The following is a 17,411-nucleotide window of genomic DNA, read 5'->3' on the forward strand; positions in this document are numbered from 1 at the left end:
ATCTGCACTCTGCACTCTGAATCTGCACTCTGCACTCTGAATCTGCACTCTGAATCTGCACTCTGCACTCTGAATCTGCACTCTGCACTCTGATTCTGCACTCTGAATCTGCACTCTGAATCTGCACTCTGCACTCAGAATCTGCACTCAGAATCTGCACTCTGAATCTGCACTCTGTATCTGCACTCTGAATCTGCACTCTGAATCTGCACTCTGTACTCTGAATCTGCACTCTGCACTCTGAATCTGCACTCTGCACTCTGAATCTGCACTCTGCACTCACAATCTGCACTCTGAATCTGCACTCTGCACTCTGAATCTGCACTCTGCACTCACAATCTGCACTCTGCACTCACAATCTGCACTCTGCACTCACAATCTGCACTCTGAATCTGCACTCTGCACTCTGAATCTGCACTCTGCACTCTGAATCTGCACTCTGCACTCTGAATCTGCACTCTGAATCTGCACTCTGCACTCTGCACTCTGAATCTGCACTCTGCACTCTGAATCTGCACTCTGCACTCTGAATCTGCACTCTGCACTCTGAATCTGCATTCTGCACTCTGCACTCTGAATCTGCACTCTGAATCTGCACTCTGAGTCTGCACTCTGAATCTGCACTCTGAATCTGCACTCTGAATCTGCACTCTGCACTATGAATCTGCACTCTGCACTCTGAATCTGCACTCTGCACTCTGAATCTGCACTCTGCACTCTGAATCTGCACTCTGCACTCACAATCTGCACTCTGAATCTGCACTCTGCACTCTGAATCTGCACTCTGCACTCACAATCTGCACTCTGCACTCACAATCTGCACTCTGCACTCACAATCTGCACTCTGAATCTGCACTCTGCACTCTGAATCTGCACTCTGCACTCTGAATCTGCACTCTGCACTCTGAATCTGCACTCTGCACTCTGAATCTGCACTCTGAATCTGCACTCTGCACTCTGCACTCTGAATCTGCACTCTGCACTCTGAATCTGCACTCTGCACTCTGAATCTGCACTCTGCACTCTGAATCTGCATTCTGCACTCTGCACTCTGAATCTGCACTCTGAATCTGCACTCTGAGTCTGCACTCTGAATCTGCACTCTGAATCTGCACTCTGCACTCACAATCTACACTCTGCACTCACAATCTGCACTCTGAATCTGCACTCTGCACTCTGAATCTGCACTCTGCACTCTGAATCTGCACTCTGCACTCTGAATCTGCACTCTGCACTCACAATCTGCACTCTGAATCTGCACTCTGCACTCTGAATCTGCACTCTGCACTCACAATCTGCATTCGCACTCACAATCTGCACTCTGCACTCACAATCTGCACTCTGAATCTGCACTCTGCACTCTGAATCTGCACTCTGCACTCACAATCTGCACTCTGCACTCACAATCTGCACTCTGAATCTGCACTCTGCACTCTGAATCTGCACTCTGCACTCTGAATCTGCACTCTGAATCTGCACTCTGAATCTGCACTCTGCACTCTGAATCTGCACTCTGAATCTGCACTCTGAATCTGCACTCTGAATCTGCACTCTGCACTCTGCACTCTGCACTCACAATCTACACTCTGCACTCACAATCTGCACTCTGAATCTGCACTCTGCACTCTGAATCTGCACTCTGCACTCTGAATCTGCACTCTGCACTCTGAATCTGCACTCTGCACTCACAATCTGCACTCTGAATCTGCACTCTGCACTCTGAATCTGCACTCTGCACTCACAATCTGCACTCTGAATCTGCACTCTGCACTCTGAATCTGCACTCTGCACTCACAATCTGCACTCTGCACTCACAATCTGCACTCTGAATCTGCACTCTGCACTCTGCACTCTGAATCTGCACTCTGCACTCTGAATCTGCACTCTGAATCTGCACTCTGAATCTGCACTCTGCACTCTGAATCTGCACTCTGAATCTGCACTCTGAATCTGCACTCTGAATCTGCACTCTGCACTCTGCACTCTGCACTCTGAATCTGCACTCTGCACTCTGAATCTGCACTCTGAATCTGCACTCTGAATCTGCACTCTGCACTCTGAATCTGCACTCTGAATCTGCACTCTGAATCTGCACTCTGCACTCTGAATCTGCACTCTGAATCTGCACTCTGCACTCTGCACTCTGCACTCTGAATCTGCACTCTGCACTCTGAATCTGTACTCTGAATCTGCACTCTGCACTCTGCACTCTGAATCTGCACTCTGCACTCTGAATCTGCACTCTGCACTCTGAATCTGCACTCTGAATCTGCACTCTGAATCTGCACTCTGAATCTGCACTCTGAATCTACACTCTGCACTCTGAATCTGCACTCTACACTCTGAATCTGCACTCTGAATCTGCACTCTGAATCTGCACTCTGAATCTGCACTCTGCACTCTGAATCTGCACTCTGCACTCTGAATCTGCACTCTGAATCTGCACTCTGCACTCTAAATGTGCACTCTGCACTCTGAATCTGCACTCTGAATGTGCACTCTGCACTCTGAATCTTCACTCTTAATCTGCACTCTGCACTCACAATCTACACTCTGCACTCACAATCTGCACTCTGCACTCACAATCTACACTCTGCACTCACAATCTGCACTCTGAATCTGCACACTGCACTCTGAATTTGCACTCTGCACTCTGAATCTGCACTCTGAATCTACACTCTGAATCTGCACTCTGCACTCTGAATCTGCACTCTGAATCTGCACTCTGAATCTGCACTCTGCACTCTGCACTCTGCACACTGAATCTGCACTCTGAATCTGCACTCTGAATCTGCACTCTGAATCTGCACTCTGAATCTGCACTCTGCACTCTGAATCTGCACTCTGCACTCTGAATCTGCACTCTGAATCTGCACTCTGCACTCTGAATCTGCACTCTGAATCTGCACTCTGAATCTGCGCTCTGAATCTGCACTCTGCACTCTGCTCTCTGCACTCTGAATCTGCACTCTGAATCTGCACTCTGAATCTGCACTCTGAATCTGCACTCTGCACTCTGAATCTGCACTCTGTACTCTGAATCTGCACTCTGCACTCTGAATCTGCACTCTGAATCTGCACTCTGAATCTGCACTCTGAATCTGCACTCTGCACTCACAATCTACACTCTGAATCTGCACTCTGCACTCTGAATCTGCACTCTGCACTCTGAATCTGCACTCTGCACTCTGAATATGCACTCTGCACTCTGAATCTGCACTCTGCACTCTGAATCTGCATTCTGCACTCTGAATCTGCACTCTGCACTCTGAATATGCACTCTGCACTCTGAATCTGCACTCTGCACTCTGAATCTGCACTCTGAATCTGCACTCACAATCTACACTCTGAATCTGCAATCTGCACTCTGAATCTGCACTCTGAATCTGCACTCTGAATCTGCACTCTGCACTCTGAATCTGCACTCTGAATCTGCACTCTGCACTCTGCACTCTGCACTCTGAATCTGCACTCTGCACTCTGAAGCTGTACTCTGAATCTGCACTCTGCACTCTGCACTCTGAATCTGCACTCTGCACTCTGAATCTGCACTCTGCACTCTGAATCTGCACTCTGAATCTGCACTCTGAATCTGCACTCTGAATCTGCACTCTGAATCTACACTCTGCACTCTGAATCTGCACTCTACACTCTGAATCTGCACTCTGAATCTGCACTCTGCACTCTGAATCTGCACTCTGAATCTGCACTCTGCACTCTGCACTCTGAATCTGCACTCTGCACTCTGAATCTGCACTCTGCACTCTGAATCTGCACTCTGAATCTGCACTCTGCACTCTGAATCTGCACTCTGCACTCTGAATCTGCACTCTGAATCTGCACTCTGAATCTGCACTCTGCACTCTGAATCTGCACTCTGAATCTGCACTCTGAATCTGCACTCTGAATCTGCACTCTGCACTCTGAATCTGCACTCTGAATCTGCACTCTGAATCTGCACTCTGAATCTGCACTCTGCACTATGAATCTGCACTCTGCACTCTGAATCTGCACTCTGCACTCACAATCTGCACTCTGCACTCACAATCTGCACTCTGCACTCTGAATCTGCACTATGCACTCTGAATCTGCACTCTGTACTCTGAATCTGCACTCTGAATCTGCACTCTGAATCTGCACTCTGAATCTGCACTCTGAATCTGCACTCTGCACTCACAATCTGCACTCTGCACTCACAATCTGCACTCTGAATCTGCATTCTGCACTCTGAATCTGCACTCTGCACTCTGAATCTGCACTCTGAATCTGCACTCTGAATCTGCACTCTGCACTCTGAATCTGCACTCTGCACTCACAATCTGCACTCTGAATCTGCACTCTGCACTCTGAATCTGCACTCTGCACTCACAATCTGCACTCTGCACTCACAATCTGCACTCCGCACTCTGAATCTGCACTCTGCACTCACAATCTGCACTTTTCACTCACAATATGCACTCTGCACTCTGAATCTGCACTCTGAATCTGCACTCTGAATCTGCACTCTGCACTCTGAATGTGCACTCTGCACTCTGAATCTGCACTCTGAATCTGCACTCTGCACTCTGAATCTGCACTCTGAATCTGCACTCTGAATCTGCACTCTGCACTCTGAATCTGCACTCTGAATCTGCACTCTGAATCTGCACTCTGCACTCTGAATCTGCACTCTGAATCTGCACTCTGAATCTGCACTCTGCACTCTGAATCTGCACTCCGAATCTGCACTCTGCACTCTGAATCTGCACTCTGCACTCTGAATCTGCACTCTGAATCTGCACTCTGAATCTGCACTCTGCACTCTGAATCTGCACTCTGAATATGCACTCTGCACTCTGAATCTGCACTCTGAATCTGCACTCTGCACTCTGAATCTGCACTCTGCACTCTGAATCTGCACTCTGAATCTGCACTCTGAATCTGCACTCTGCACTCTGAATCTGCACTCTGCACTCTGATTCTGCACTCTGAATCTGCACTCTGAATCTGCACTCTGCACTCAGAATCTGCACTCAGAATCTGCACTCTGAATCTGCACTCTGTATCTGCACTCTGAATCTGCACTCTGAATCTGCACTCTGTACTCTGAATCTGCACTCTGCACTCTGAATCTGACCTGTAACTCTGAATCTGCACTCTGCACTCACAATCTGCACTCTGAATCTGCACTCTGAATCTGCACTCTGCACTATGAATCTGCACTCTGCACTCTGAATCTGCACTCTGCACTCTGAATCTGCACTCTGCACTCTGAATCTGCACTCTGCACTCACAATCTGCACTCTGAATCTGCACTCTGCACTCTGAATCTGCACTCTGCACTCACAATCTGCACTCTGCACTCACAATCTGCACTCTGCACTCACAATCTGCACTCTGAATCTGCACTCTGCACTCTGAATCTGCACTCTGCACTCTGAATCTGCACTCTGCACTCTGAATCTGCACTCTGAATCTGCACTCTGCACTCTGCACTCTGAATCTGCACTCTGCACTCTGAATCTGCACTCTGCACTCTGAATCTGCACTCTGCACTCTGAATCTGCATTCTGCACTCTGCACTCTGAATCTGCACTCTGAATCTGCACTCTGAGTCTGCACTCTGAATCTGCACTCTGAATCTGCACTATGAATCTGCACTCTGCACTCTGAATCTGCACTCTGCACTCACAATCTGCACTCTGCACTCACAATCTGCACTCTGCACTCTGAATCTGCACTATGCACTCTGAATCTGCACTCTGTACTCTGAATCTGCACTCTGAATCTGCACTCTGAATCTGCACTCTGAATCTGCACTCTGAATCTGCACTCTGCACTCACAATCTGCACTCTGCACTCACAATCTGCACTCTGAATCTGCATTCTGCACTCTGAATCTGCACTCTGCACTCTGAATCTGCACTCTGAATCTGCACTCTAAATCTACACTCTGAATCTGCACTCTGCACTCACAATCTACACTCTGCACTCACAATCTGCACTCTGAATCTGCACTCTGCACTCTGAATCTGCACTCTGCACTCTGAATCTGCACTCTGCACTCTGAATCTGCACTCTGCACTCACAATCTGCACTCTGAATCTGCACTCTGCACTCTGAATCTGCACTCTGCACTCACAATCTGCACTCTGCACTCACAATCTGCACTCTGCACTCACAATCTGCACTCTGAATCTGCACTCTGCACTCTGAATCTGCACTCTGCACTCACAATCTGCACTCTGCACTCACAATCTGCACTCCGCACTCTGAATCTGCACTCTGCACTCACAATCTGCACTCTGCACTCACAATCTGCACTCTGCACTCTGAATCTGCACTCTGAATCTGCACTCTGAATCTGCACTCTGCACTCTGAATGTGCACTCTGCACTCTGAATCTGCACTCTGAATCTGCACTCTGCACTCTGAATCTGCACTCTGAATCTGCACTCTGCACTCTGAATCTGCACTCTGAATCTGCACTCTGAATCTGCACTCTGAATCTGCACTCTGCACTCTGAATCTGCACTCTGAATCTGCACTCTGAATCTGCACTCTGCACTCTGAATCTGCACTCCGAATCTGCACTCTGCACTCTGAATCTGCACTCTGCACTCTGAATCTGCACTCTGAATCTGCACTCTGAATCTGCACTCTGCACTCTGAATCTGCACTCTGAATATGCACTCTGCACTCTGAATCTGCACTCTGAATCTGCACTCTGCACTCTGAATCTGCACTCTGCACTCTGAATCTGCACTCTGAATCTGCACTCTGAATCTGCACTCTGCACTCTGAATCTGCACTCTGCACTCTGATTCTGCACTCTGAATCTGCACTCTGAATCTGCACTCTGCACTCAGAATCTGCACTCAGAATCTGCACTCTGAATCTGCACTCTGTATCTGCACTCTGAATCTGCACTCTGAATCTGCACTCTGTACTCTGAATCTGCACTCTGCACTCTGAATCTGCACTCTGCACTCTGAATCTGCACTCTGCACTCACAATCTGCACTCTGAATCTGCACTCTGCACTCTGAATCTGCACTCTGCACTCACAATCTGCACTCTGCACTCACAATCTGCACTCTGCACTCACAATCTGCACTCTGAATCTGCACTCTGCACTCTGAATCTGCACTCTGCACTCTGAATCTGCACTCTGCACTCTGAATCTGCACTCTGAATCTGCACTCTGCACTCTGCACTCTGAATCTGCACTCTGCACTCTGAATCTGCACTCTGCACTCTGAATCTGCACTCTGCACTCTGAATCTGCATTCTGCACTCTGCACTCTGAATCTGCACTCTGAATCTGCACTCTGAGTCTGCACTCTGAATCTGCACTCTGAATCTGCACTCTGAATCTGCACTCTGCACTATGAATCTGCACTCTGCACTCTGAATCTGCACTCTGCACTCTGAATCTGCACTCTGCACTCTGAATCTGCACTCTGCACTCACAATCTGCACTCTGAATCTGCACTCTGCACTCTGAATCTGCACTCTGCACTCACAATCTGCACTCTGCACTCACAATCTGCACTCTGCACTCACAATCTGCACTCTGAATCTGCACTCTGCACTCTGAATCTGCACTCTGCACTCTGAATCTGCACTCTGCACTCTGAATCTGCACTCTGCACTCTGAATCTGCACTCTGAATCTGCACTCTGCACTCTGAATCTGCACTCTGCACTCTGAATCTGCACTCTGCACTCTGAATCTGCACTCTGCACTCTGAATCTGCATTCTGCACTCTGCACTCTGAATCTGCACTCTGAATCTGCACTCTGAGTCTGCACTCTGAATCTGCACTCTGAATCTGCACTCTGCACTCACAATCTACACTCTGCACTCACAATCTGCACTCTGAATCTGCACTCTGCACTCTGAATCTGCACTCTGCACTCTGAATCTGCACTCTGCACTCTGAATCTGCACTCTGCACTCACAATCTGCACTCTGAATCTGCACTCTGCACTCTGAATCTGCACTCTGCACTCACAATCTGCACTCGCACTCACAATCTGCACTCTGCACTCACAATCTGCACTCTGAATCTGCACTCTGCACTCTGAATCTGCACTCTGCACTCACAATCTGCACTCTGCACTCACAATCTGCACTCACAATCTGCACTCTGAATCTGCACTCTGCACTCTGAATCTGCACTCTGCACTCTGAATCTGCACTCTGAATCTGCACTCTGAATCTGCACTCTGCACTCTGAATCTGCACTCTGAATCTGCACTCTGAATCTGCACTCTGAATCTGCACTCTGAATCTGCACTCTGCACTCTGCACTCTGCACTCACAATCTACACTCTGCACTCACAATCTGCACTCTGAATCTGCACTCTGCACTCTGAATCTGCACTCTGCACTCTGAATCTGCACTCTGCACTCTGAATCTGCACTCTGCACTCTGAATCTGCACTCTGCACTCACAATCTGCACTCTGAATCTGCACTCTGCACTCTGAATCTGCACTCTGCACTCACAATCTGCACTCGCACTCACAATCTGCACTCTGCACTCACAATCTGCACTCTGAATCTGCACTCTGCACTCTGAATCTGCACTCTGCACTCACAATCTGCACTCTGCACTCACAATCTGCACTCTGAATCTGCACTCTGCACTCTGCACTCTGAATCTGCACTCTGCACTCTGAATCTGCACTCTGAATCTGCACTCTGAATCTGCACTCTGCACTCTGAATCTGCACTCTGAATCTGCACTCTGAATCTGCACTCTGAATCTGCACTCTGCACTCTGCACTCTGCACTCTGAATCTGCACTCTGCACTCTGAATCTGCACTCTGAATCTGCACTCTGAATCTGCACTCTGCACTCTGAATCTGCACTCTGAATCTGCACTCTGCACTCTGAATCTGCACTCTGAATCTGCACTCTGAATCTGCACTCTGCACTCTGAATCTGCACTCTGAATCTGCACTCTGCACTCTGAATCTGCACTCTGCACTCTGAATCTGCACTCTGAATCTGCACTCTGCACTCTGAATCTGCACTCTGAATCTGCACTCTGCACTCTGAATCTGCACTCTGAATCTGCACTCTGAATCTGCACTCTCCACTCTGAATCTGCACTCTGAATCTGCACTCTGCACTCTGCACTCTGCACTCTGAATCTGCACTCTGCACTCTGAATCTGTACTCTGAATCTGCACTCTGCACTCTGCACTCTGAATCTGCACTCTGCACTCTGAATCTGCACTCTGCACTCTGAATCTGCACTCTGAATCTGCACTCTGAATCTGCACTCTGAATCTGCACTCTGAATCTACACTCTGCACTCTGAATCTGCACTCTACACTCTGAATCTGCACTCTGAATCTGCACTCTGAATCTGCACTCTGAATCTGCACTCTGAATCTGCACTCTGCACTCTAAATCTGCACTCTGCACTCTGAATCTGCACTCTGAATCTGCACTCTGCACTCTAAATGTGCACTCTGCACTCTGAATCTGCACTCTGAATGTGCACTCTGCACTCTGAATCTGCACTCTTAATCTGCACTCTGCACTCACAATCTACACTCTGCACTCACAATCTGCACTCTGCACTCACAATCTACACTCTGTACTCACAATCTGCACTCTGAATCTGCACACTGCACTCTGAATTTGCACTCTGCACTCTGAATCTGCACTCTGAATCTGCACTCTGAATCTGCACTCTGCACTCTGAATCTGCACTCTGAATCTGCACTCTGAATCTGCACTCTGCACTCTGCACTCTGCACTCTGCACACTGAATCTGCACTCTGAATCTGCACTCTGAATCTGCACTCTGCACTCTGAATCTGCACTCTGCACTCTGAATCTGCACTCTGAATCTGCACTCTGCACTCTGAATCTGCACTCTGAATCTGCACTCTGCACTCTGAATCTGCACTCTGAATCTGCACTCTGAATCTGCACTCTGCACTCTGCACTCTGCACTCTGAATCTGCACTCTGAATCTGCACTCTGAATCTGCACTCTGAATCTGCACTCTGAATCTGCACTCTGCACTCTGAATCTGCACTCTGGACTCTGAATCTGCACTCTGCACTCTGAATCTGCACTCTGAATCTGCACTCTGAATCTGCACTCTGAATCTGCACTCTGCACTCACAATCTACACTCTGAATCTGCACTCTGCACTCTGAATCTGCACTCTGCACTCTGAATCTGCACTCTGCACTCTGAATATGCACTCTGCACTCTGAATCTGCACTCTGCACTCTGAATCTGCATTCTGCACTCTGAATCTGCACTCTGCACTCTGAATATGCACTCTGCACTCTGAATCTGCACTCTGCACTCTGAATCTGCACTCTGAATCTGCACTCACAATCTACACTCTGAATCTGCACTCTGCACTCTGAATCTGCACTCTGAATCTGCACTCTGCACTCTGAATCTGCACTCTGAATCTGCACTCTGCACTCTGCACTCTGCACTCTGAATCTGCACTCTGCACTCTGAATCTGCACTCTGAATCTGCACTCTGAATCTGCACTCTGAATCTACACTCTGCACTCTGAATCTGCACTCTACACTCTGAATCTGCACTCTGAATCTGCACTCTGCACTCTGAATCTGCACTCTGAATCTGCACTCTGCACTCTGCACTCTGAATCTGCACTCTGCACTCTGAATCTGCACTCTGCACTCTGAATCTGCACTCTGAATCTGCACTCTGCACTCTGAATCTGCACTCTGCACTCTGAATCTGCACTCTGAATCTGCACTCTGAATCTGCACTCTGCACTCTGAATCTGCACTCTGAATCTGCACTCTGAATCTGCACTCTGAATCTGCACTCTGCACTCTGAATCTGCACTCTGAATCTGCACTCTGAATCTGCACTCTGAATCTGCACTCTGCACTATGAATCTGCACTCTGCACTCTGAATCTGCACTCTGCACTCACAATCTGCACTCTGCACTCACAATCTGCACTCTGCACTCTGAATCTGCACTATGCACTCTGAATCTGCACTCTGTACTCTGAATCTGCACTCTGAATCTGCACTCTGAATCTGCACTCTGAATCTGCACTCTGAATCTGCACTCTGCACTCTGAATCTGCACTCTGAATCTGCATTCTGCACTCTGCACTCTGAATCTGCACTCTGAATCTGCACTCTGAGTCTGCACTCTGAATCTGCACTCTGAATCTGCACTCTGAATCTGCACTCTGCACTATGAATCTGCACTCTGCACTCTGAATCTGCACTCTGCACTCTGAATCTGCACTCTGCACTCTGAATCTGCACTCTGCACTCACAATCTGCACTCTGAATCTGCACTCTGCACTCTGAATCTGCACTCTGCACTCACAATCTGCACTCTGCACTCACAATCTGCACTCTGCACTCACAATCTGCACTCTGAATCTGCACTCTTCACTCTGAATCTGCACTCTGCACTCTGAATCTGCACTCTGCACTCTGAATCTGCACTCTGCACTCTGAATCTGCACTCTGAATCTGCACTCTGCACTCTGAATCTGCACTCTGCACTCTGAATCTGCACTCTGCACTCTGAATCTGCACTCTGCACTCTGAATCTGCATTCTGCACTCTGCACTCTGAATCTGCACTCTGAATCTGCACTCTGAGTCTGCACTCTGAATCTGCACTCTGAATCTGCACTCTGCACTCACAATCTACACTCTGCACTCACAATCTGCACTCTGAATCTGCACTCTGCACTCTGAATCTGCACTCTGCACTCTGAATCTGCACTCTGCACTCTGAATCTGCACTCTGCACTCACAATCTGCACTCTGAATCTGCACTCTGCACTCTGAATCTGCACTCTGCACTCACAATCTGCACTCGCACTCACAATCTGCACTCTGCACTCACAATCTGCACTCTGAATCTGCACTCTGCACTCTGAATCTGCACTCTGCACTCACAATCTGCACTCTGCACTCACAATCTGCACTCACAATCTGCACTCTGAATCTGCACTCTGCACTCTGAATCTGCACTCTGCACTCTGAATCTGCACTCTGAATCTGCACTCTGAATCTGCACTCTGCACTCTGAATCTGCACTCTGAATCTGCACTCTGAATCTGCACTCTGAATCTGCACTCTGAATCTGCACTCTGCACTCTGCACTCACAATCTACACTCTGCACTCACAATCTGCACTCTGAATCTGCACTCTGCACTCTGAATCTGCACTCTGCACTCTGAATCTGCATTCTGCACTCTGCACTCTGAATCTGCACTCTGAATCTGCACTCTGAGTCTGCACTCTGAATCTGCACTCTGAATCTGCACTCTGAATCTGCACTCTGCACTATGAATCTGCACTCTGCACTCTGAATCTGCACTCTGCACTCTGAATCTGCACTCTGCACTCTGAATCTGCACTCTGCACTCACAATCTGCACTCTGAATCTGCACTCTGCACTCTGAATCTGCACTCTGCACTCACAATCTGCACTCTGCACTCACAATCTGCACTCTGCACTCACAATCTGCACTCTGAATCTGCACTCTGCACTCTGAATCTGCACTCTGCACTCTGAATCTGCACTCTGCACTCTGAATCTGCACTCTGCACTCTGAATCTGCACTCTGAATCTGCACTCTGCACTCTGAATCTGCACTCTGCACTCTGAATCTGCACTCTGCACTCTGAATCTGCACTCTGCACTCTGAATCTGCATTCTGCACTCTGCACTCTGAATCTGCACTCTGAATCTGCACTCTGAGTCTGCACTCTGAATCTGCACTCTGAATCTGCACTCTGCACTCACAATCTACACTCTGCACTCACAATCTGCACTCTGAATCTGCACTCTGCACTCTGAATCTGCACTCTGCACTCTGAATCTGCACTCTGCACTCTGAATCTGCACTCTGCACTCACAATCTGCACTCTGAATCTGCACTCTGCACTCTGAATCTGCACTCTGCACTCACAATCTGCACTCGCACTCACAATCTGCACTCTGCACTCACAATCTGCACTCTGAATCTGCACTCTGCACTCTGAATCTGCACTCTGCACTCACAATCTGCACTCTGCACTCACAATCTGCACTCACAATCTGCACTCTGAATCTGCACTCTGCACTCTGAATCTGCACTCTGCACTCTGAATCTGCACTCTGAATCTGCACTCTGAATCTGCACTCTGCACTCTGAATCTGCACTCTGAATCTGCACTCTGAATCTGCACTCTGAATCTGCACTCTGAATCTGCACTCTGCACTCTGCACTCTGCACTCACAATCTACACTCTGCACTCACAATCTGCACTCTGAATCTGCACTCTGCACTCTGAATCTGCACTCTGCACTCTGAATCTGCACTCTGCACTCTGAATCTGCACTCTGCACTCTGAATCTGCACTCTGCACTCACAATCTGCACTCTGAATCTGCACTCTGCACTCTGAATCTGCACTCTGCACTCACAATCTGCACTCGCACTCACAATCTGCACTCTGCACTCACAATCTGCACTCTGAATCTGCACTCTGCACTCTGAATCTGCACTCTGCACTCACAATCTGCACTCTGCACTCACAATCTGCACTCTGAATCTGCACTCTGCACTCTGCACTCTGAATCTGCACTCTGCACTCTGAATCTGCACTCTGAATCTGCACTCTGAATCTGCACTCTGCACTCTGAATCTGCACTCTGAATCTGCACTCTGAATCTGCACTCTGAATCTGCACTCTGCACTCTGCACTCTGCACTCTGAATCTGCACTCTGCACTCTGAATCTGCACTCTGAATCTGCACTCTGAATCTGCACTCTGCACTCTGAATCTGCACTCTGAATCTGCACTCTGCACTCTGAATCTGCACTCTGAATCTGCACTCTGAATCTGCACTCTGCACTCTGAATCTGCACTCTGAATCTGCACTCTGCACTCTGAATCTGCACTCTGCACTCTGAATCTGCACTCTGAATCTGCACTCTGCACTCTGAATCTGCACTCTGAATCTGCACTCTGCACTCTGAATCTGCACTCTGAATCTGCACTCTGAATCTGCACTCTGCACTCTGAATCTGCACTCTGAATCTGCACTCTGCACTCTGCACTCTGCACTCTGAATCTGCACTCTGCACTCTGAATCTGTACTCTGAATCTGCACTCTGCACTCTGCACTCTGAATCTGCACTCTGCACTCTGAATCTGCACTCTGCACTCTGAATCTGCACTCTGAATCTGCACTCTGAATCTGCACTCTGAATCTACACTCTGCACTCTGAATCTGCACTCTACACTCTGAATCTGCACTCTGAATCTGCACTCTGAATCTGCACTCTGAATCTGCACTCTGAATCTGCACTCTGCACTCTAAATCTGCACTCTGCACTCTGAATCTGCACTCTGAATCTGCACTCTGCACTCTAAATGTGCACTCTGCACTCTGAATCTGCACTCTGAATGTGCACTCTGCACTCTGAATCTGCACTCTTAATCTGCACTCTGCACTCACAATCTACACTCTGCACTCACAATCTGCACTCTGCACTCACAATCTACACTCTGTACTCACAATCTGCACTCTGAATCTGCACACTGCACTCTGAATTTGCACTCTGCACTCTGAATCTGCACTCTGAATCTGCACTCTGAATCTGCACACTGCACTCTGAATCTGCACTCTGAATCTGCACTCTGAATCTGCACTCTGCACTCTGCACTCTGCACTCTGCACACTGAATCTGCACTCTGAATCTGCACTCTGAATCTGCACTCTGCACTCTGAATCTGCACTCTGCACTCTGAATCTGCACTCTGAATCTGCACTCTGCACTCTGAATCTGCACTCTGAATCTGCACTCTGCACTCTGAATCTGCACTCTGAATCTGCACTCTGAATCTGCACTCTGAATCTGCACTCTGCACTCTGCACTCTGCACTCTGAATCTGCACTCTGAATCTGCACTCTGAATCTGCACTCTGAATCTGCACTCTGAATCTGCACTCTGCACTCTGAATATGCACTCTGCACTCTGAATCTGCACTCTGCACTCTGAATCTGCACTCTGAATCTGCACTCTGAATCTGCACTCTGAATCTGCACTCTGCACTCACAATCTACACTCTGAATCTGCACTCTGCACTCTGAATCTGCACTCTGCACTCTGAATCTGCACTCTGCACTCTGAATATGCACTCTGCACTCTGAATCTGCACTCTGCACTCTGAATCTGCATTCTGCACTCTGAATCTGCACTCTGCACTCTGAATATGCACTCTGCACTCTGAATCTGCACTCTGCACTCTGAATCTGCACTCTGAATCTGCACTCACAATCTACACTCTGAATCTGCACTCTGCACTCTGAATCTGCACTCTGAATCTGCACTCTGAATCTGCACTATGCACTCTGAATCTGCACTCTGAATCTGCACTCTGCACTCTGCACTCTGCACTCTGAATCTGCACTCTGCACTCTGAATCTGCACTCTGAATCTGCACTCTGAATCTGCACTCTGAATCTACACTCTGCACTCTGAATCTGCACTCTACACTCTGAATCTGCACTCTGAATCTGCACTCTGCACTCTGAATCTGCACTCTGAATCTGCACTCTGCACTCTGCACTCTGAATCTGCACTCTGCACTCTGAATCTGCACTCTGCACTCTGAATCTGCACTCTGAATCTGCACTCTGCACTCTGAATCTGCACTCTGCACTCTGAATCTGCACTCTGAATCTGCACTCTGAATCTGCACTCTGCACTCTGAATCTGCACTCTGAATCTGCACTCTGAATCTGCACTCTGAATCTGCACTCTGCACTCTGAATCTGCACTCTGAATCTGCACTCTGAATCTGCACTCTGAATCTGCACTCTGCACTATGAATCTGCACTCTGCACTCTGAATCTGCACTCTGCACTCACAATCTGCACTCTGCACTCACAATCTGCACTCTGCACTCTGAATCTGCACTATGCACTCTGAATCTGCACTCTGTACTCTGAATCTGCACTCTGAATCTGCACTCTGAATCTGCACTCTGAATCTGCACTCTGAATCTGCACTCTGCACTCTGAATCTGCACTCTGCACTCTGAATCTGCATTCTGCACTCTGCACTCTGAATCTGCACTCTGAATCTGCACTCTGAGTCTGCACTCTGAATCTGCACTCTGAATCTGCACTCTGAATCTGCACTCTGCACTATGAATCTGCACTCTGCACTCTGAATCTGCACTCTGCACTCTGAATCTGCACTCTGCACTCTGAATCTGCACTCTGCACTCACAATCTGCACTCTGAATCTGCACTCTGCACTCTGAATCTGCACTCTGCACTCACAATCTGCACTCTGCACTCACAATCTGCACTCTGCACTCACAATCTGCACTCTGAATCTGCACTCTGCACTCTGAATCTGCACTCTGCACTCTGAATCTGCACTCTGCACTCTGAATCTGCACTCTGCACTCTGAATCTGCACTCTGAATCTGCACTCTGCACTCTGAATCTGCACTCTGCACTCTGAATCTGCACTCTGCACTCTGAATCTGCACTCTGCACTCTGAATCTGCATTCTGCACTCTGCACTCTGAATCTGCACTCTGAATCTGCACTCTGAGTCTGCACTCTGAATCTGCACTCTGAATCTGCACTCTGCACTCACAATCTACACTCTGCACTCACAATCTGCACTCTGAATCTGCACTCTGCACTCTGAATCTGCACTCTGCACTCTGAATCTGCACTCTGCACTCTGAATCTGCACTCTGCACTCACAATCTGCACTCTGAATCTGCACTCTGCACTCTGAATCTGCACTCTGCACTCACAATCTGCACTCGCACTCACAATCTGCACTCTGCACTCACAATCTGCACTCTGAATCTGCACTCTGCACTCTGAATCTGCACTCTGCACTCACAATCTACACTCTGCACTCACAATCTGCACTCACAATCTGCACTCTGAATCTGCACTCTGCACTCTGAATCTGCACTCTGCACTCTGAATCTGCACTCTGAATCTGCACTCTGAATCTGCACTCTGCACTCTGAATCTGCACTCTGAATCTGCACTCTGAATCTGCACTCTGAATCTGCACTCTGAATCTGCACTCTGCACTCTGCACTCTGCACTCACAATCTACACTCTGCACTCACAATCTGCACTCTGAATCTGCACTCTGCACTCTGAATCTGCACTCTGCACTCTGAATCTGCACTCTGCACTCTGAATCTGCACTCTGCACTCTGAATCTGCACTCTGCACTCACAATCTGCACTCTGAATCTGCACTCTGCACTCTGAATCTGCACTCTGCACTCACAATCTGCACTCGCACTCACAATCTGCACTCTGCCCTCACAATCTGCACTCTGAATCTGCACTCTGCACTCTGAATCTGCACTCTGCACTCACAATCTGCACTCTGCACTCAC

The sequence above is a fragment of the Lissotriton helveticus genome, chromosome 6 (genome assembly GCF_964261635.1).
Source record: "Lissotriton helveticus chromosome 6, aLisHel1.1, whole genome shotgun sequence".
Taxonomy (NCBI): Eukaryota; Metazoa; Chordata; class Amphibia; order Caudata; family Salamandridae; genus Lissotriton; species Lissotriton helveticus.